Source organism: Metopolophium dirhodum, chromosome 5 (assembly GCF_019925205.1).
Source record: "Metopolophium dirhodum isolate CAU chromosome 5, ASM1992520v1, whole genome shotgun sequence".
NCBI lineage: Eukaryota > Metazoa > Arthropoda > Insecta > Hemiptera > Aphididae > Metopolophium > Metopolophium dirhodum.
In genome coordinates, this window is record NC_083564.1 from 15,674,203 (window position 1) to 15,697,268 (window position 23,066).

The window sequence follows — 23,066 nt, forward strand, 5'->3', positions numbered from 1 at the left end:
ATGTACAATTTCAATACGATTTAGTTAAAATGTCTTGGAATTTAAATTGTGTATTGTGATATATACTATAATATCATTATGAATTTATAGAAAAACAAAATTTACAAGGTGAGAACGTAGAGCTGAGGCGAACATATTATACTTGCAAGTATGTGGCAGTCTTGATTTCCTCCGCAACTTGAAAGTTGTAGAATAATATTATAATTTTATTATTTTATATTTAATAGTAAAATTATGAATCGCGACATTTTTAAAAAATGTTCGAGTAGGTCGATTTAACGCATTGTGTATGGTAGAAAATCATATCATAATTCTGAACGGCGACAAAAAAGAACCTACTATACTATAATAAAGATTTTATAAATGTATTGTAAAAAGAACTGAAAAAACTTTTTTTTTATTTATGATTCTGCATCAACAACCAATAAGTTATGAGCTTAAAAAAATATACTAAATGTATAAGATATTTGTGTTACACAATTCTACAGTTGATTATATACCTACAGGTTACTATGTTAATGGTTAAAAAATAATCAAGTTATTAATATTAAAACTTTTTAGAAAAATATGATTTTTTTACAATGGTCCTCGTGTGGGTTCAGAGCGGTTTGTTATTCAAAATTTCGAGGTTTAATCTGATTTTTGCAGGGGCCTCATTTGAGGGTATAGCAGGGTGTACTTTGGCACCCCTATATTTTTGAGTACTCACGAATTGCCTCCCGTGAATTTTTTTTTAAAAGGTTACCTGAATTGACCCCCGATTTGAAAAAAATTATTCACTTGAATTGCCTCCTAAGAGGGTGACCTACTCTTGTACTGGAATCGCCTGCGATAGCTATAATTAATCGATTTATAAAAAAATATATCAAACATAATTTAAATGAAATATCATTCTGTTATACAGTCAAAAACTTACGTTTGTATAAAATAAATGTTTTAATAAATAGACTGACACAGCAGTAATAATTAATAATATTAAAAATAATAATGACGAAATATCATTCTGTTATACAGTCATCAGTAATCATTAACTGATAATCACTAATCGCGGATAAGATTATTGCATTCAAAAAATTAATCGATCTGGGAAATACTGTAGGTATGTCTTAAACATTTTATTTTTGAACATAACAGAATAATATAACACTCGATAGTACACGTACAACTATCGATATATTAATTAATGTTATGGGAGGCAATTTAAGTACACTGTTTGGGCATACTTGAATTGCCTCCAAAAACACCCGGAGGCAATTCGAGTAAAAAAAGGTCACCTACCTACCTAAATTTGGGAGGCAATCCGAGTGTCACCATATTTTTGCTTCATCTTATATTGATTATTGACCTGCCATTACAATTACAAACGCTCCGACAGCCTATGAATAAATATTAAAATATATTATGAAAACTATAATATCTAATACGTAAATTATAATATGTATTTATTATTGGTAAGTATGCAAATTACAAAAGCTATTTCCAACTTAAAATTCCTTTAATTCATTCAAATATTAAACATATAACCCTACAACCCCACACACACACTATACATACATCAAATATATGTATTTACTGTTATGAAAAATGAGTGGCCTGACGATAAAAAAAAATTGGCTTTAATTTCTAAATCCTATTAAAAAACAATTTAAAAAGCGCTATCGGAGCTGCGAGACTCCCTAAGATAAATCAAATCTAAGATAGATAGTATCAACCTATTATACGATCATGGTTTTAAATTATCTTACCTACAAATAGGTAGTAATATTATAATTACTACCTATGATAATTAATTGGTTTTATGGTTAAGACGCCCGGTGCCGATGCCATTTTGTCCTCAAAAATACACTCTACGGGAATAACGATACCGCCTTGTAGAATCAACCAAATTTCATAATTTTATTTTTAATTTCTAGAGCGGAATATTCTACAGTCTGCATCAATCTTTGTTTTTCAATATTTTATACTCAAACTTTATAATATGTCTAAGAAAGTACAAGATAAAAATCATTTTTTTACAAATTTTTTAATACAATTATTTGAACTAAAATACAAAATCAGAGAACGATGCAGGCTGTAGGAAGTCTTCTTCTAATAAAAAAATAGTTATTAAAATATAACAATTCTACAAAGCTTGAGAGTTATTCCCGTAAAGTAATTTTTTTCGATATAATACACCCTATTAACCCCCCTAAATAGGTATCAAGTAGTAGGATTAGTGGAAAAGTCTTATAATTGAAGTGGCAACTAAAATATAAAATTTAATTTTCAAATTTTATAGAATTGTGGACAATTTGAAAAACTGGCACCGGGGACCCTTGACATAATATTTATCTAACTGACGTAATTAGTTGACCTAACAATTTTATGTCGAATTTTTAAACAAGTTATACGTAATTCAAACGATCGAATTAACTTTAGCCGCCGTAGGTACCTATCTCTTCTCAGATGATAATATAATATTTTTTGTGTGTGGATATTCACTCGCGTTTGTTATTATATTACAAATATAGGTATATATATATATATTTTTTTTTTTATTAAACATTTTATTTACAATCTATACAATACAATTAGTACAGTGGGTAAATTCGATACAAGGTTATTAGCAGGAGGTAACGTTTGTGGACAGGCACTCAGCAGTGCCACCCAACCATGCACTTTTTAGGTATTACCTATTATTTTATTTTTTATTTACTCAATATTTCAAAAAAAAACTGCCATTTTTGAAAATATCTCTTTTGAATAGTTTTTAAGTCGTCTCAAAACAACATTTTTGGATAAAAACTATATTAAGTTTTTCAAGTAGGTACTCTTTCATATGACAACATACATTTTTAATTACTTTATACAATATTATATCTATTATTATTATAAAATACATGTTGATAAGGCCCTAAAATTATTATAGGCGCTTTATATCTACGTATTTTTTCACCGATTTAATTATCTATTGAGTATAATATAATGTATTGTGATACATTTTACATTATACATTCGTTATTTGTAATAACTAGTAACCCAATATATAGTATAACTTCAATGTACCTACCTACTTACTTATACCCACCTTATAAATATACATCAGTTTCCTAGCTAAATAAGAATGTTTTAATTGTCATTACCTTCTAAATTTTAAAAATTTTACCTTTTGAAAGTCAACTTTTAATTTTCAAATGGTTTTGTCTATTTAAATATTTTTCATATTAATAATGGTGTTAATTTTCCAACAAAAAGTTTTTATCGTTTGTGAAAATTTTAAGTTTTAACCAAGTGCAGTAATGGCGAAGTCAAAACTGTATGGATATTTACATAATTTTACTACATTTTAATTAGTTTTAACTCACCAATTTTCTTATATTATGTGGGAGTTAAATATGTTTTCCATAGTTTATTTGTTAGTTATTCGTTTTTAGTTTAACTTCTATGTTCAGAAATAATAACTACCCGATGACAAAGTATAACCTATTTTTAAAGTAAAAAATAGTAATAAATAGAAAAGAAATCATCCAATGGCGTAATTTTAACATATTTCTGACCATGGGGTGAAATGTTTAATGTCTCAAAATTGTATAGGCGTTTACTGCTCAACTAAACAATTTTCGACATTTGAGCTTTTCATGGTTTTATAATATCATTATTTGTCTTACCAGTGGCTTGTAGAACATTTTTCAGACCTGAGGCAAACTATACAATGAACCTATTAATTTTACGGCGATATGTTCTGTTCACATTCATACAGATTGCATATTATTTTACTGCTCAGGACACAATTATATCACTACCAAAAGTACCGATGCCATAAGATATTTTCATCAAATAAATAAAACTCAATAATAATAAAAAATTTTTCAAGCCGGAGAGAATTTGCTAATACCACGGTATTGGTTTTATTTTGTGAAAGCCTTATGTAAAAAAATAAAATATGTAAAAATCAAAAACATTATAATATACCCTAAGTATATTGCTCGAGCGAAACCGTCCCTCGCGTATCTGGGGGATTTGTGGTATAGGGACTTACTGTACTCGGGGTTATGGAAATTAGAATGGAAAATAAGAAAACTTCTATAAGATCTGTTCACGGGGGCAGTTTGTACAGACTCGGCGGGTAGGTACGACGTGGGTACGTAATTTAATTCGTTTTTTCTTTTTTTTTCTTATAAATAAGATACACGCCAAGCCTCGGAATATCTCGCTCGCAGTTATCGAACTATCCGCCGCGGGCTTATAGCAATTGAAAAGAGTCGCTTTTCAGCAGAACGACATATACTTTTCGCGTGCAAACGAGAATAATTATAGAATTTCTGCTCAAAGGACAATGAAACCCGCCTCCGTCTGAGAGAAACACGCACCGAGTAAACACACCCTTTGTCCGTTCTATTTCTATACATGACGTAATAATTATAAAATATATTGTTTTCGACTGGCGATGTATAAATGTATTTTACCCTATGGTTTTTACGTAATATACGTACATAATATTACATAATTATTGTATAGGTATCTGGTATATGTAGACCGCCCTCATTGATTTCGTGCGAGTGAGCACCACGATGCCACGGAGACTTCAAAATATTATGGTCGGCAAATTATTTCATTCAGTTCTCCGTTCTCCCTTTGCCACCTCACGAGGCTTTTGTTCGCCGGAAAAGATGGAGAATAATACCCGATAGTATGCCTATAGTAAAATAAATTAGTTTATAAAAAAATTTTTAAAAAACGTTACCTATGGGTTTTTACCAAAACAGATTACTGTCAACTTTTGTGCTAAATGATTTAAAGAAACACCTTGATTCAATATTTTGTATACTTGTTAAACACTAACACGTAGAATATTATGTCACTGTATCGAAAAAACCTGCAAAAATAATTATTTAGATATAGGTAAAAAGTAAGAAAATTTGGCAGAAAAAAGTTAGGCTCTATAAAAAAAAAAAATTGATTAAACAAATTGAAGAACGAATCTCTATATTGACAGGGGTGCATGTAAATTCCAACGATTGCTACATTATAAAACCTTTTATTTTATAAATTCTACCGGTGCTTTTTTACTAACGGCGAAAAGAAAATGTAAATTCCACCGGTACGTGTTGGTACCTGACAAAAAATATAAATTCCACCAGTTTTTTTTTGCCTGTAATAAAATAAACATTATGTAGGTAATATGTACTTACATAAATTACTATGTATATATTATATTTAGGTACACTAATCTTAAAAATCATATAATAATTATTAATTAATAATGATCACTAGGTATTTAAAATATAATAAATATTAAATTAATAAAAATATAAGACAGTAGACGGTCGATTTTTTCAGGTAAAAAAAGTATCGGCGGACTTAATATGATTTAAATCCTACCTTAAAACCAACTAGGTACCTAACCTATATTTTTATGTGGAATTTACAATCGCCCATTACCTGTCAGCTCGGCGACTACCTGTACGCACCTTCTAATGCTACTATCCCTTATAATCAGGAGGCCCCTGATTTCGTCGTTGTATCTATTTCGACAGATTTTCTACAAGACTATTTTCAGATAGGTACATAATTCTTATGATCAACCACGCGTAAAACCCTCAGACGATGTACAGCAAAATTATACACGGTCGGATAACTGGAATAGCACTTGTCTTCTGTAACGATCTGCCATTTAGAATTTGTCTGATTACAAACCTCGATATGACGATTCGCTTACCACGCGTTACCTTATAATCATCATTCGACAACACTAAAAACCACGAATAAATTAAAATACTAAACTTCAAACAGCGATCCGATTGTTGAGTTCAATTGTGTGTGTATCTGTGAAACCGTTTCGGCCGGAAGATAATTACTATTCGACGGCCTTTGCAATCCGACCAGTTGCCTGATCCTAGGCATAGGCGCACACAACTGGTCAAACACTATCCCCGGTACTAGGGTATTAAACAATAATGGTTTAACGCGCTAACCACACCTGTCCAGCAGACAATTTGGTAACCGCTACATTTTTAATCAACAATCATGGTAATGCGTCAATAATCGTATTTGTTTAAATGTTTTATTTCAAAATAACCCGATCAAAGCCATAGTGTATAGTAGGTACGCCCGTATATCGCATTGGTTTTTTTTTTTTGATTTCATTATTATTTTATGAGATTTTTTCAATATAATTATATATCTACTAACGAAAATATTTATACCTTTATTTATTATATTGGCCACTAATATCGTAGGCACTGTAAAATATATATTATAAATTACTAATGTTCAGATGAAAACGTCAGTAACCGTGTGGGGGTACAACGAAATTCTGTTTTTGATCTCCCGGAAAACGTGGAAAATATGCAACTTCTTTGAAACTGTTTTAGTCGAACGTCCACGACGATACGCATTTTTTCGTGGGCACCTACAACTCACCGCAACTATAATACGGGTCATGTATCGTCGCGGTCGTGACATTTACAAACCGTCATTCGATACAACGTTTTTCAATTCGTACGTTTTTTTTACGCGTTCGTTGATAAAAAAAAAAAAATATAAAAACATTCATTATTGCCGCTCTATACGACGCGGTACATTTCAGCACCCCCTCCCCCGCCAACTACTACCTGAGTATAATAATTTTTACATAACATATTATTATTATTATATATGTATATACTTGTACGAGACGTTGACAAATCGTGTGGCCCGGCGGTGGCCGACGGGGGTTGTTCGATATTATATACAATCTCGGCGCGCCGCTGAAATATGTAATTTAATTCGTTGTCGAGTCGGGTTTTATATTGTGCGCCGCGTCTTCGTCGTCGTTGAAATCGTCATATTATTATATACATTTGTATATTATTATTTATTGTCCATACATACTGCACGCAGAGAACCAGCTAGCTCGAGTTCGATCAAATGGAAATTTACTGAACGGACTACTGGAACGGGCTAGATCAGAATTTAACACCGCACTATTCGATGGTACACCTCGCGCACACATTCCAACGAAACGATCAAAGGCCAAAGAGTTGGGTCGGGCAGATATTTCGCGTTATGAAATCAAATCAGTCTTAAAATTATAATATTGTTGGCAATAATATAATTAAATATATCAATAAGGTTAAACAATCAATCGATATCGAATTATTTCGTTTCTACATAATATAATATATTATTCATCGTTTAACCATGACATTAGTTATTAAAGTTTAAAAGTAAATTTTATTATAAGCCATGTATTAACACAAACCATTTACAAAGGCCGTTTTGAATATTACATTTTCCACTTCGGTCTTCTGACTGAAATAATAATCGATCATTTTAAACCGAATATGGCGTGTTATAGGTATAGTTACCATTATGGGCTTCCGTATTTTTTATTTAAATAGAATAACGACATTTTCTGGGATATTGTTAAATCATACCTATAATTATAACGTCATTATGATTATTGACATAATAATATACGTTGTAGAAAGTTTATCGGCATTAAATCAAATGTAAAAATTATAATTCCAAATGTTATAATATCCTGGGAATATTGTAAGTGTTGTGGTTCATAAAAAACATTGTTGTGTTATACTAACGATGTCAACTAATGCTAAATTAATTATTTTGAATAACAAAATATGAATTCAAAATTAAAATATTTGTATACAATATCCTTTAATGTTCTCTAGATTTAAAAATAAACTTATGCATAAGTATCAAATAGTATATTATAATACAAAACTCTAATCCGTGGATCATTAAATGGCAGCCCGCAGACAAGAAAAAAAAGTAAAAACCGTTAAGTTCTAATGTTGTACTTTATCATTTTTGCTCATTGGTTTTCACCTATGTCGGCAATTTTGATGGCTCGCCAACAATTTCCAGATTCCAAATGTTGCCCTTCAAAAATATTACCCCGGCTTTAACCTAATCTTATAATAACAACCAAAATGTTTGTTAAGAACCTGCTGCTTGAATTTTGACCATTGTTATTTTTCCACTTACAATATACATAATATAATAATAATAAAAAAATCCTTTAATGTTTCGCATGTGGAGTTGGTCTTCGAATAGACTACTTGGACTAGCTTATTAAAAGTACGGTTTGTCGTATTATACGAAAACCTTATATTTCTCTCTCTCTCTCCATCTCTCTCTCTCTTTCTCTTACAAAAAAAAAAAAAAAATACAAACAAACAATTCCCATTAAATACTACTGCAGCTTGTATAAACCACTTATGGTGAAAGACATAATAAAAGAAAGAACTATGTGTTAAAGAAACGGTCCTGGAAACAATGAGAAAATTCAATAAAAACACGAGAGAAGGAGAAAATGTGAATTAGACAACAGTGGATATATATTTTTTAGAAAGACTATAATATACTCTGAAAATGATTTGAATCACTGCAAGACATATACTTTGTGATTCTTCAAACTAATTGACATTCATTATCTCTAAAAGTATTACCATTTTTAAAAATATATTTTTACATACTTGATTACAAAACATAAAATAACAGTATATTTGAAAAATAATTATACCTCTTAACTATCATTAGAGTTTTATATTTTTTTTTTATGATCTAGACAATCGATTTTAATTTTATAATGTGGGAGTTCATATTAATAAAAACCAAATTTGAAACGATTTGTAGGTAATAAAAATTTTAAGTTTCGATTGTTGTGGGTTGCCACTCACCTTAACCAATCTTATACTTATAAGTTGTAACTACGTTATTAATAACTCCATCTAAATTAAATTTTAATACATGATGACGAGTATTTACTGTTAAAATAACTACCATTCAGTAATATAAATATGTATTAAATGAGTATATTATATTGTGTTTTTCAAGAATTAATACTATAATAAATTTGTCATATTTTAAAATAATAATAAAAAAATATTAAAAATAAAATTTAACTAGATTATTATTTTAATATAAGGTAATATATTTAAAATTTATGTACCAGGCACATATTGTGTGTTAATAGTGAAGTGATAGCATTGCAATACAAGCAATTTTTGTTCTAAAACTGTTTTTCTATGAATACTTTTACCGGCTGGTGGAACAACATTCTCTAAAAGTTTCAAGTACCTATTATTGATCGATTGAAAATTAAGTCTTGATATTTTTCAATGTTGTTTTACCGACCGTATAAGAAAAAAAAAGTTGGTGTTTTTTAATGTTCGCAGAAGGGTTGTCACAACCTCAGAATTGTTTTCAATATGGATATGGCATTGTTCATTGCGATTATTCTTTATTACACAAAAATAAATGTAACGTTTTTTATTTGTTATTATATAATAAAATATGAAATCTATAAGAGTATTTTTCAAGTATTTAAATTTCAATTTGACTATCGTTTAACTAAGTTAAAACGGGTAAATAATTTTGAAACATCTCCGAAAAATTTGTATCTAAATTTGTTTTCGTTGCTAATAATTTAAATTACAAAAAATTTGATTAAGTACTTTGATTTTAAGCAACGATATTATTTAGATTATTTATGACTTTTGGTATAGTGTAAGAATAATTGAAATTTTAAAATAAGGTTAAGTTATAAGAATTGTATAATTTATAACATTCCAATTAATTTGAATAGCTTTACTCGTGAATAATTTTTATGAGCAATTTAAAATTTAAAAATAAAAATACATAATTTATACGACCTGACCCAATAACATACGCCATTGAGATCATTATACAGAGTTTAAATTTACTTTGTACGTATATTATGTAATAATGACGATAATAATATAACACAAACTTAGAAAGGTGAATGAAACGAGTGCGCATATATAGTCTCATCCGTGTCTTTTCCGGAATTTTATTTCATATTTTTTAGTAGGTTACACCGTCCCAATAAATAATATTACAAACATTCTTTGTGTTATACTCGTATAATTTATATATTATATAAACCTGATTCATTTAGTTTTATCTTTGACAGACAATATTGGATTAAATACTTTAAATAATATCATTATATTATGGTCTTCACTATTGGCAAATTTCAAAATTGTTGGCTTACGACGACGTGTCATTAAAAATTCAAACAAATAAATAAATTATTATTTTATATTCGTCACTTAATATTATGTATTATTTTATATTATAACAATACTGTTAACTCGCTTTAAGTTTACTTGCTTTTTATATATCTACAGTTTTTTAGTATAGACATTTACATATATTACTATTTTTTCTTTTTACCATTTTAACGTTTTGGAATACATATTATTATGTCACCGACACACGTGATTTTCATATGATTTTTAATGTTATTAATATTTTTCTGGTTAGATATGACTGTTTTGGAATAATTAATTACATTTTGATTGAGATTTTGATCTTAAGCGTTTTTTACAATTTTAAACTATAACATTTCATTTTGCAAAAATATCACAATATTTTAATATTACTGTTCATGTATAGAACCACATCGCGGATAGTCATAATGTTAGGAGTTATATTATAATATAGATTATTTCACATCAGCATCATTCTTGTCAATTGTCATCCTTGTCACATTATAATCATTTCATTTCAAGAATAATGCAATGATTCGATTTTACGAATATTATATATAGGTTATTTGTCTTTACATAATAACTTTCTTAAGTCTATAAATTGTATTTTTAAAGATTTTGTTTCAACATTGCTAACATAATATCTGTCATAGATGGTACAATATTGTTACAATTTGTTAAACTCTTAATCGCGTACTCGTAACGCAGTCAAATTGGTTTGTATAATGCGTGTTATTAAAAAATATATATTTTTTCGAGTGCAATTTAATATGACAATATTATGAAGGGTTATTAAATATGGCAGTATAGTATAATAATCGTACAACATCTGCAAAGTGTCGAGACTGGCAAAGGCCCGTGTATTATATGCAACGCACGATTTTTAAATTTTTAATAACGTTTCATTTAATAAAAAAAATATATATTATATAATATTATATTATTATAAATAACAAAAAGTGATATTGTATACACTACACGCACACATATTATAATAACAGCTATTTATTTCATAACTTAACCTTATGTTGTTTTCTGTGTTTGTCACTTTGTCAAAACTCACCCAGAAAAATAACACTTAAGGCCATACTAATATGTACCACGTGTATATAAGAACGTACTAAATATTGTTTTATTGAATAATATAATATAGTTTATATCACTTGGCTGTATTAAGAGGATGCCACACATGCATGTGTTGTCGTCGTCAAGGCGGAAAATTGTTTTACGTTCACAATAATATCCAATTTACTCTGTTATTCTTATGACCACGTAAAATGAATAAATATACAAAAAAACACCACGGTTTTAAAATGCTCATAACTTGCTCCGTAATTTAAATATCAATAACAGCCCGCGAGATGCCTTAGATAATAATTGTACATTTACATTTTAAAACAGGCCAATTCACTTTAATTTTAAAAACCACAAAGCAAAATAAATAATTATCGTGAACGTACAATTTGCTGTGTTTTACGTTTATATAAAGGAGATGACAATTGCGAGTCAGAACGCTACGTTATTTTAACGATTGGTCGATCTACCGTTAGTGTGTTAAAAATTTAAAAATTAAGCTCGATAAATGTTATTACAAAATTGGATAGTATTAATATATTATAATAATATGAAGTGCTGATCGATATTATGACATTTTATCCGATGTCCTGTTATGTAGTAATACTGTGACAACTTTATGGAAGTGATTAAATATTATTATACCGCCATGATATTATTAGTTATTTTATCATATAAATATAGATTATCTGAGGTAGAAAAAATATTTGAAAGATATAACTATATAGAATTACGTCAATTGAATGATTATTTGTTGTTCAATAGGTACCTAGTACACGTATTCGTATTCGAGAGTTATATTATTATTATATGTGATGTATGAGAAACAAAAAAAAAAAACAATTGGTTTGCGGAAACATAAAAAATAGCGAAATGTTCTTGTTATTGTGATCAAACTATATTACCTGATATTATTATTATGTAAAAAAAATAATAATAACAAATAAAAATAGTATGATTAATAGTTTATTACAACATTATTATTACAGCATTGAACGATATATCTTTATTAAACTGAATTCAGTTTGAAAAAATAAATAAAAATTGGATATAATTATAAAAAAAACAAACATTTTATATTTATAGCCTTTTAAAGAACCACATCAAATGTATTTTATACTTTGGTTATTTATTGGACAGTTCCGTAGTTTTGTATATGATCGCTCTTTGAACAAATATTTTTAAATTAAATATCCCAATTCATGTTTCACATATTTTATTCTAGTCCTACGGTCGATAGTTTGTGATAAGGTTGAACGAAATATAAACGGTAGAGGTAAAGAAAAAATAGAGATACGTTTTTTACATTTTTATAAATCTATAGCCCTAGTTCATTTCAAGCCCAAAACAACTTATCCAGTAAGTATCTATATAAGTCAAAAAAATACAAAAACAACTGGACTATAAACTTTTGGTGAAATCCAAATGTTTGGATTGAAAACAAATCCCTCACAAGTTTCATGTTGGTAATCAATCGTCTTATACTCGTATTATCAACTGACATAATATGGTACCAGTGCTTGAATTTGGATGAGAAGCGGTTAAAATAAATGTGTCATACAATACTTTAAGATATTTTTATTCATTGGAAATTAGTAACTTGAATAGTATAACGTAATGAATGTATGGAATGATGCATTTTTTTCAGATGATTTATTTTCCCCTTTCAAACGATGATAAATTCAAGTCATTCTTTTCTATTTCATTATTATTGACATCCGACGAACGTATTTATTTTTAAATATTTACCTTTACTTTACGATTTTTGATGAGAATTTATCTGCGAAAATTGTCATCGTGGACAGGAACCATTTTCAGTAATCACTAATCATCGATTAGTGACCCATTGAAATAGTCGTTCATGTACGCTGAAATAATGAAACATTATTTAGGTTTTTTTGTCACATATGAGAAATAATGAGTTTTATAATTTGTAATACTCAATTACATATCTCAATATACACATTATTATATTTACCTCAGATAAATAACTCATCATTGTTTATATTTCTCTTTACGAGTAAAAAATATTAGTTCATTTAATATTATGAGTATACATATATTATAGTATAAAAAATACTCATAAACCAGAAATAACAGTGATGGAAGACAAAAAAAAGGCTATAAAAAAACCAGTAAACTCGCACTGCTGTGTAAAGTCAGTATACTCCATACTGACTTTACACTCCACACCTCCTCATTGAGTAGGTCACTCATCACTGTAATGGATACATTACATTTGAACTCAATGTTAATTCAATATTGCATTAAAAAATATACTTTTCTGAGCCGAGACAATGTGTCAGCTTAGTAATACGGTAATTGAATTTACGAAATTTTTACGAAAAACATAGAATTGTAACATTTGGAAAAAATATGATATTTTCCATATTTCTATATTATAATAATTATTATTATTATTAGCATTTAATTTCAGACTGGCGTATGTAGCGTATAATGGTGTGAATAGGTTCAAAGTATGATATAAATAATTTAAGATTAATCTAAATTATTTGAAAATGGTATCGTCGATCATAAAAATTGGTATACTTAATAGTGAACAGTTATAACTTCTTAAAAAGTTATATTTTTTGAATTACAATGAAATAACCTAGATCGTTTATTTCGTTGAAGGTGAAACTTAAAATGTCTATAGTAAAAAGATATTTTCGATGTTCAGATTGATAGGACCTTAAATTAAATTTTCAAGCTTCTTGATCAAACATAAACATTTAAAATGATTAATATTATACCTGTACCTATATAAAAAAATATAATATATTAAAAATGCCTACGTAAACAGATCAAAAACTACTAAAATATTTTGAAAATTATACCACGTTGTATTGAAAATACTGATATAGACATTTGGTTAAAATGTCAAGCACCTAGAGATATTTGTTTTTTGATTACACCAAGTAATTAAATCAATTTCCTCAAACATTTGTGTTTCGTAATTATTTCATATTTCAAGTTAATTGTTTTTAGTTTTTCCCCGAGTATTAAGAAAAGTATGCAGAGAATTATTGACCCTCTGATGTACCAACTATTTCCAATTTTCTATCTGAAACCACTCATAAAGTCGAAGATCGTGACCCTTTGGACATTGCTCCAGGCAGACGCAAAATAAAAAAAAACACATTATCGTAAAACCAATTTATACAGACATTATACCATGTACTACCAAATTATTATTATAATAAATATATATTTTTTTTTGAGTATAAAGACTTCAACAGCAGGGTCACTATAGCTAACAATTATATTTAAGTACATTAACAATTATCTGTTTTGGTTATTTTATTAACTAAATATTACAGTGTTGCATTTACGGTTATATTTTTTTTTTTTATATAGATATTATTTACATGTTTACAAAGTTTTCTTATTAATTTATTTTAAATTTGGGTACCGATACCGATGGTTTTTAAAAAGTTACCATACCATTTATTATTGTATTGTTATGGGACGTAAAAATTGATTTCGTGCATGTAACATAATTTATATTAAACGAACCATTGACAGCGGTAAGAAAAATGGTTTTGGCCGCATGTTGTACTGTTCGCGTGAAATGAAAAAATAATATAACTACTGTACCATATGCAGCGTTTTAAAATACTCGAGATAAGCTACTTGATCGTGATATTGTTATAATATACGTCGATATCCGATCAAATCACTGGGGCAGTATAACAACTAACACATTAATAATAAAATTGTCGAAACTGATTAAATCATTATTAATACTGCGCACCATATAGTATGTGTTCAAATAGGTAGCGTGTACGCGTCCGTATAGCAATAAACACGCATGTCACTGTTGTAGATACCTATTTGGTAGTTGTAGGTAAGTACGGTATATTCAACCATAATTAGTCGTGAACAATCACACCTGTACGGAAAAGAAACTAATTCGAATCGATCGCCATAATTTATGGCGGCTGGCCGACGACGATTTGGACGTTTCGGCGATGAGGCTCGATTGATTTAACAACAACTACATTGTCTACATTCGACCATAATGGATTATTATAATGCGTATCGCACCTGCCTACAACAAACATTAATACTTGTTTTTCAAAATAATAATATTGCACTATATACGTATATAGAGGTCGAGTAATACAGATATTGTTTGGTTAGGTTATATTGTTGTCGTAAAAAAAAAGGGTAAAACGAAGAATAATAGTCATATTATTTCGTTTCTCGAAATCGTCGTTATAGTAATATAGACATCAACAGACCGTATAAAGTTTTCGCCTTGCATGGTGCGATTCACCTTACAAAATAATATATTTTCCGAGGATGAAAAATAGTTACTACCTACGCAAAAAACTCGTTTTCAGGATTTACTGGCGTTTTGGCCGGTTTGGGACAGGGGTTTCAAATCCTGTTGCTAATTATTTTCAATATATTATACCTACTTAAAATGGACCCAAACAAATATTTCGTAAACATGATAATATACATAGTGTTTATATTAGTATTACCTATTACACACACAGTTTAATGTCATGAAATGTTGTGTTCCATACGTAATAATAATATGCCAATATATTATTATTATTATATCGTGGCCACTATATCGGGGTACTTCATCATCACGATATTGTTTAAAAAAAAAAAAAAAACATTTTTTCATTGTTATTTCGAAACTATTTTTTGTTACAAACTGACCGTTTAGCAGTTACGGGAGAAAAACTCTGTTATGATTTATTTATCGACTGGATTATTTAATGGTTTTTCAACGGGAAGTAGTTTACAGCTTAAACGCACACCGAGTACACGCGTATAATATATTGTTTATCTGTTGTATTTAGTGAACTAGGGAACAAAACATAAATAAATACTATATAATCGCTATATTTGTGTGTAAAATATTTTAATATCACTTAACGTCCTCGTTAAAAACCATTAAAATAGATATTGTTATAAATAAAATTGTCATATTATTTAGTATAAGATATTATTTTATAATACAGTGTGAAATAATAATAATAAGGTATTAGTTACTAATAACCGAATAAGTATATAATAAACCAACATTATAATATATATTTTTCTAGGCAATCAATAGTTTTAATTCTTTCTTTTCAAGCTTACCGAGTTATATTCTTAGTATTACAAATGTAAAGGAAACTCAAAAACTATACTGATTCGAATTTCAATTTAGATGCGTCAACGTTTTCTCAGAAAAATAACCTGTTTAACAACTTACAGTGGAAAAAGATAGTTGAAAACCATTTGAAAAATAATCTGTTCCACCAAAGGACTTTCCTTTAAGTGTACAAAATGTAAGTCTAAAAAATAAAAATGTAGTCTTTCAGTCTTTTTAAAAATTAAAAAAACTATAATTAAAAAATTAAATCAATTATTAATGGGCACAAAGGGGATGAGAACTGAACAGTATTTATAAATATTATCCTGTGTATATCATGTAGATAATGTATACATTTAATAAATACACAATATATTCGTTATAATTATAAGTATAATATCATAACACGCCCATCGTACAATTTTGAACGCATATTTATAAAAAAAACCATAACTTTAGTTGAAAATAGTTAACTATTATGATAACGTATCTTACAAGACGTAAAAATCATATATTTATAAAAACATAAAACAGACCATATTATAATGTATAAGAGCCGACACATTTCCTGGCCACAGATTTTTTGGATTGTTTGGATTTCTGTTGTCATTAACTAATTATTCAGAATATTGATGAATCGTCTTCGTTTTGAAATATTTATGCCTTCATATTTTCTTGCGTTCACTTCCATCAAACGCTGTAATTTTAGTTGAAAAATAATCATACGAACTGTTCAGCAGACCTCAAACTGTTTTATCTTTGAATGCTACTCAACAATTGTAATTACGTTTTTGGAAATAGATAACACTACAACAATAATATTATAGTTTTATTATAATTGTAATTAAGAATGCTCATCTCCCAACCGGGAGATTTCGTTTTTTAGTTAGTACTCTGAATGAAATAATAACATTAATATTCAACACGTCTATCTACTACAACTACGTCATTAACTACAACAGCGATCGATGCTCGAAATATTATGTAACTTTATGTGATGTAATAATATTATAATTAAATATTTGTTGGTGGTTTTATCCAAAACATATTAGTTGTTATAATAGTTTTCAATATACACATAAACCGTAATGACGTGCACCGAAACGTACGATCGATTAAACCAAGTAACCCAAACGACGATCGGTCGGGTTTCTGGTACAATATATTATTACCGATTTAACGCAAACAGGTTGTAGCCCACGAGCCGTTTTCATTTATTTACGTTTACCCAAAGCACACCGTAGTGTAAATCTATTGGTGGCGCGCGCAGCAGCCACAACGGAAATATATCCGCTGCCATTTTATTTTTTTAATACGATATTATAATATTCGGTCGTGCGAATCGGGTGGAAAAGCGATCCGAAATCGTATCACACCGTTCTTGGGCTAAACACAAATAAAAGCAAAAAAAACAAACAAATACTGTACAGGTACGACCACGTTTGTAGTGTACGGAATGGGTCCTATGCTTCCCATTCCGGCGCCGAGGTACCTCTATAGGTATAGATATAGGTGCACGCAGCGTTGTAGTACTTATTTTTTTATTTGCGTTGTACTCTTTAGACCGCAAATCCTCGAACACACGCGTGAATGAGAAATAACGATTTTGCATTCGTATTCCCTTAAGTCAATACATCATTTCGATAAATCCGCCGCAAGATTTCACCCACACCGAATATTCCGCGCGGTTAGCGGGTGGGTGGCGGCGGCGGCGGGGTCGGATACCATCATAGTACGATACGCATCGAATATTCCCAAAATATTTTAAACGCTATACATCTGTTCAGGACATAGTATTTTTATTATTATTATTAAATCGTGTTTGTCCGTTGCACGCTCCTCTTTATCCCGGCTACCTCTGGCGGTGGACCGACCGGCGACGTTCGTATATAATTCTTCGGAATTGTATTTATACGGGTGCATGATAGGTACTATGCATTTTTTTATATATTATTGATCCCGGACGAGTGTCGAGAAAAACGAACGTTGAACGCACCCAGAAGTGCTCTCGTGTATATAATGGTGCCCTAAACACGTTTCGCCTTAAACTCCGTCTATGAAATCATCCATATAATATTATAATCGACAGTATCGCAGAGGGATATATAATATAGGTAAACACCCTATTGTCTTTATATTGGAACCCTAAACAAATACACCTTCAAAGTTTTTGGCGCTGTTCTCGTATAATTATAATATAACTACTCGAGCGTGATTTATTTTTGTGCGCAAAACGTTCGCGGAGAATCGCGTAACCGTATAATGTGTTTGATTAAATATTAAATTGTATATTTTCTTATCATCGAAACACTTAATCACATTTAAATGAGTTTAACGAGGGCAAATAATAAATTAGCAAAAAAAACTCGTGGCAGACTTTACAAAACCAAAGTTCGTTTCTTTACGACACTGCGCCCAGCCATACATATTATGGATTTAATGTGTAATATCATATCCACGTTTCTCATTTAAGTCGTGACCGTTATATACGTGGGAACGATAATACGATATTGTTTCCAAGTCAAAATTAATAACTATAATACTATACGGTACGCATATTCACGTCGAGTCATAATATAATATAATATATCAAAATTATTTATGCTCGGAATTTTGGATACAGATAATTATAAAAGCCGAAAATGTGACAACTTACCGTATAAAATGTAAATGTTATCAAAAGTTTTCTAATGAATGACGACGATGACGCCGTAAATCAATATTTTACACGCTCGTAAACCTAAGATATATTATTATTTGTCAAAAATAAATATATTTTATGCGTATACATTATGTACAGGGTGATTCTTTAAAAAGTTAACACCAACGCGCTGGTTAACTCAAAAAGTATTAACGATCTTGGAAATTCATTTTTTACATAGTCTAGATTCATAGGCAATATTAAAATTCAAAACGGTAATAATCGTAAAAAATGATAACTATAAAAAATTTATAATTATTTTTCGATGACTTATATTGTTAAAAAAACTTCAAATTTTCAAAATATTCTTTTCGAGTTACCTAATGATTGTTTACTGTAAAATAATCACGCTGTACGTAGACATGATGTGTGTATTTTAAATAATAATTTTGTTTTGATGAAACTTTTTAACACTAACCGAACTTTTGTCAACTTTCTGTATATTGAACGACATAGTTTTTTTTATCCGAAACTTTTACACACCTTAAGCAACGTAAAAAAGTAAGGTTTCCCTATATTATAAACATATTATTATATAATATATTAATGAGATAGATGGTAAAACCACAAATTTTGGTTAAGGTACAGAATATTATACATACTATTTTAAATCAATAATACTATGTAAGATATAATAACATAAACACAAATGAAAAAAAAAAAACATAAATTATACTGTCTTACCGAGGATTGTGCTGGTAAAAATATATATAGTAAAAAATAAATTATTTTCAAATCATACTTCACATGTGTACGGAATACAGATGCAGTGCACAAGTATATAATACAAATATAAATAAATACCAACTTTTAAATATGCAGGTATATCAAAGAAAAACGTTACGGTATCGTTAGTTCAAAAAAAAAAAAGAAAAGTTATTTAACATATTGTTCAATATAGAATGTTATTTGTAATTTTTATTCAAAATGTAAATAAAATATAAAAGTATATAATGGATTTATATATTATACAATTCACTGTCTATTTATTTTTATTATTAATTGCATAATATATTATGAGTACTATTGCATATTATAATAATATAAAATGTATATATTATAGTTATATTTGATATACCTTACCATGAAATATTAATTTTTTTGTCGTAAAAGGTAATGTAATTTCATAATAATGTTAGTATAGCAATATCATGTTATTATTTCAATTGTATTATAATCATACGATAATAATAATGTACATTGTATTATATCATAATAATAGTAAGTTCTGGTCCTATACGCGCACGTGCATCAATGTTGCATATCCAATACGCCGTGCTAATATTTTAACTATATTATTATTATATTAATAATGTTATTATTGTCTTGTGTATATTTCTGTGTACTGTGTGTAATGTTTAGTAATTTATATTCGTAGAATATTTTACACAATCGTGCAGAATATACTTATTCATACAAACACTTTCAGTAATTAAATATTTTACCATATTTCAATAATTCAGAGTATTAAATTTGCTTTATGTGTAAATCGCAGTTATGTTAGTTATGTCAGTAGCGTGTATTTTGTTCATACACTATATTGGTAAACTGCAATTACAAATTAAAATGCCTTAAAGGTTTTATAATTATAATTATATACTATTCATCTGTATCAATGTACATTATTAAATAACAGTATTAATATGACCTGAATATCGTATAAAATATTAATAGCATATAATATAGATTGTACACACGTTCATATTATAACGTTAATATTAAACAATCTCCGTAAAGACTTCATTTTAAAATTTATTGCTTGATAAATTTCTTTTGCGGACAGTTACATTTTTTTTTTAATTTTATGAAATTTAAATTGTATTTAACTTTATTCTGAACTAACAATATTGTGGTGCATTTATATTATTTTGATACAATAACAATTTTAATAGTTATAGTATTATATTTCTATTTACATATTAACACTGGATTTTTACAAAGTGTCTGTTGGGAGATAAATTTCCTATATCACGCAATGTATTAGTGTATTTTCTTATTACTTTTTAATAAACAAAATATAAGCCGTATAATGAATTAAAACTCATTAATAAAATATAATAATGAACAGAATAACATTTTATACTATAATCCGTTATGGTAGCTGATAACACCTAATAACAAAAATTGACTTTATATTTTTTTAAGGATCAACATAATATTAATTATATTTCATTAATATTTAAATATTTAAACACCACATTGGTAAACTCTTAGATAAATAAAAACTGGGCTTAAAAATATTTGTGATGTTATATATGAAGTTCGAGTGAATTTGAAAGTATAATTCATATTTTAAGAAAACCATAAATTTCTATTTTTAGGTACCTATGTTAGAAAATAAATAGTATGTGAAACTTTTGATATATTAAAAAACTTAAAACTTCTCGAATTAAAAGTTCACAATGAGTAAATAATTGTATTCAGTGAACCTTATGTAGGCATATTAATGGAAATAAAAATTAAGTTACTAGTATTGTACTCATTTGATACAAAAAAAGAGAATTGTCAAATTCTTACCATTTTCGTCTGTATAATATGAATTCCGAACAATATAATTTACATTTTTTTTTTGTTCAATCATTCTCTATAATACCATGGTGACTTTTAATTTATTATATTAATGCCAATATTTATAACTAAACGAGTCAATACAAGTTTATTCTTAAGACGTGAAATCAATAACCATCGTTAATTGAACAATTATTGTTATAAATAAATAATAATAATGCGTTGTGGGAATAACATGATTTTTAATAAATTGTAATTATAACTTTAATAGCATGAAAACGTATTTAAACCATACGTCATGTTGTTGATCACGACTTGACTCATATTCTATTGCTCTGGTGGTGTATATATATATATAGTATCTTGTAATAAATCAATTACATACGTGTTGAGAGAATTAACCATCGATGAACTATATATTATTATAAGCTTATCACTAAATACTCCTATAGATATTTTTGCAAAATATGAGTTTTGTATTATCTCTATTTTTTTAAACAGCCCCTGAAATTGAATCGATTTGCTCAAAACGCTAAAATATAAACCACACCTGTATTAGACGTGTCTGACGTCTCGAGTTGGTGGAGGCTCACGTAAAGAATAAACCAGCCGTTAAATTAGTAAAAAAAAAAATAATAATAATAATAATAATAATAATAATAATACACGAACACAGAATAAAGTGAGAAACGGGTGTCTCGAAGTGTCAGTGACAGGTCTAGTGTTGTCGTAACGATATAACGATATCATAATAATATATAACATCGAGCATCACTCACCCGAGACGAGGTTGGACGCTTAAGGAGGCTCGAGACTACCGGCCCGGACAAAACTGGGCTGCCACCGCGAACCGTTCGTCTAAGGACGATAGACACATACTGAAGGTACCGCCAGTGCACGTATATTATTGTGTAATGATACAACGTTTATGTATTACTATTATAGATAATAATATTGTTATTGTGATCGCAAGACACGGACACAATCGTTTTTTTTTTTTTTTTAATTCGCTTCTCGTCCAAAACGAGCACTCCCCCGCGGGAAAGACTGAAAACACACGACCGCCGCACTCGAACGCTCCGTAATTATTGAATATAAAAACGTAACTATTACTTCACTTTAGGTGGAATTTTGCGGGCCTAAATGTAATAATATATATTATTATATAGAGATACAGCGAGGTCGGGGGATGACGAGTCCGTCGACGAACACGCGCGAGCCACCCCGCCCCCCGGTCCGGAAAAACTGGTCGTTAGACGGCGGCGTGTGGACGACGACTGATACGAACGCGGCGGCGGTGACGGTGACGGTCGTGTCGTCTCGCCCGCCGCGAGCGTCAAATCTCGCGCGCGCCTCCCCGCGGGCGAGTCCTGAAAATGACCGTCGAGGCGTCACGCCACCGTAATAATAATAATACCATTAAAACGCCGCTGCTATTGCCCGACCTCCGAACCCCGTCTCAGTTGGACGCGAAATATTAATAACCAATTTGGTACTTGGAAGTCGGTTTGTCATCGTCGGATGTCGTTTTCATCAAACTTAACGCCTACCCCGACCACTGCAGTCCAATATGCTAACCTATAACCGCGACTACTGTATAATATACTATATAATACCACCCATGCCGAACCCATTTTCCTGTTCATTGTTTAAACACCTCCAGGCCTCGTGGAGGTACAATAATAAC

At 29.2% G+C, this 23,066-nt stretch overlaps 1 protein-coding gene across 5 annotated transcripts in view; it reads right to left on the reverse strand.

Annotated features, from left to right (window-relative positions):
* LOC132944813 (octopamine receptor) overlaps window positions 1-22,681 on the reverse strand; it is a 93,419-nt gene extending 70,738 nt beyond the window's left edge. For 2 of the 5 annotated variants that reach the window (XM_061014324.1, XM_061014323.1), the window contains exons 1-2: window positions 22,159-22,681; window positions 12,822-12,940 (exon numbers count right to left, since the gene is read on the reverse strand). The gene's annotated coding sequence lies outside the window, so the exon portion shown is untranslated. Of the gene's footprint in view, window positions 1-1,093; window positions 1,377-12,821; window positions 12,941-22,158 lie in introns of those variants that run through there. The other 3 variants (XM_061014327.1, XM_061014325.1, XR_009664481.1) reach the window with 2 other exon arrangements.
* Window positions 22,682-23,066: the final 385 nt, after the last annotated feature.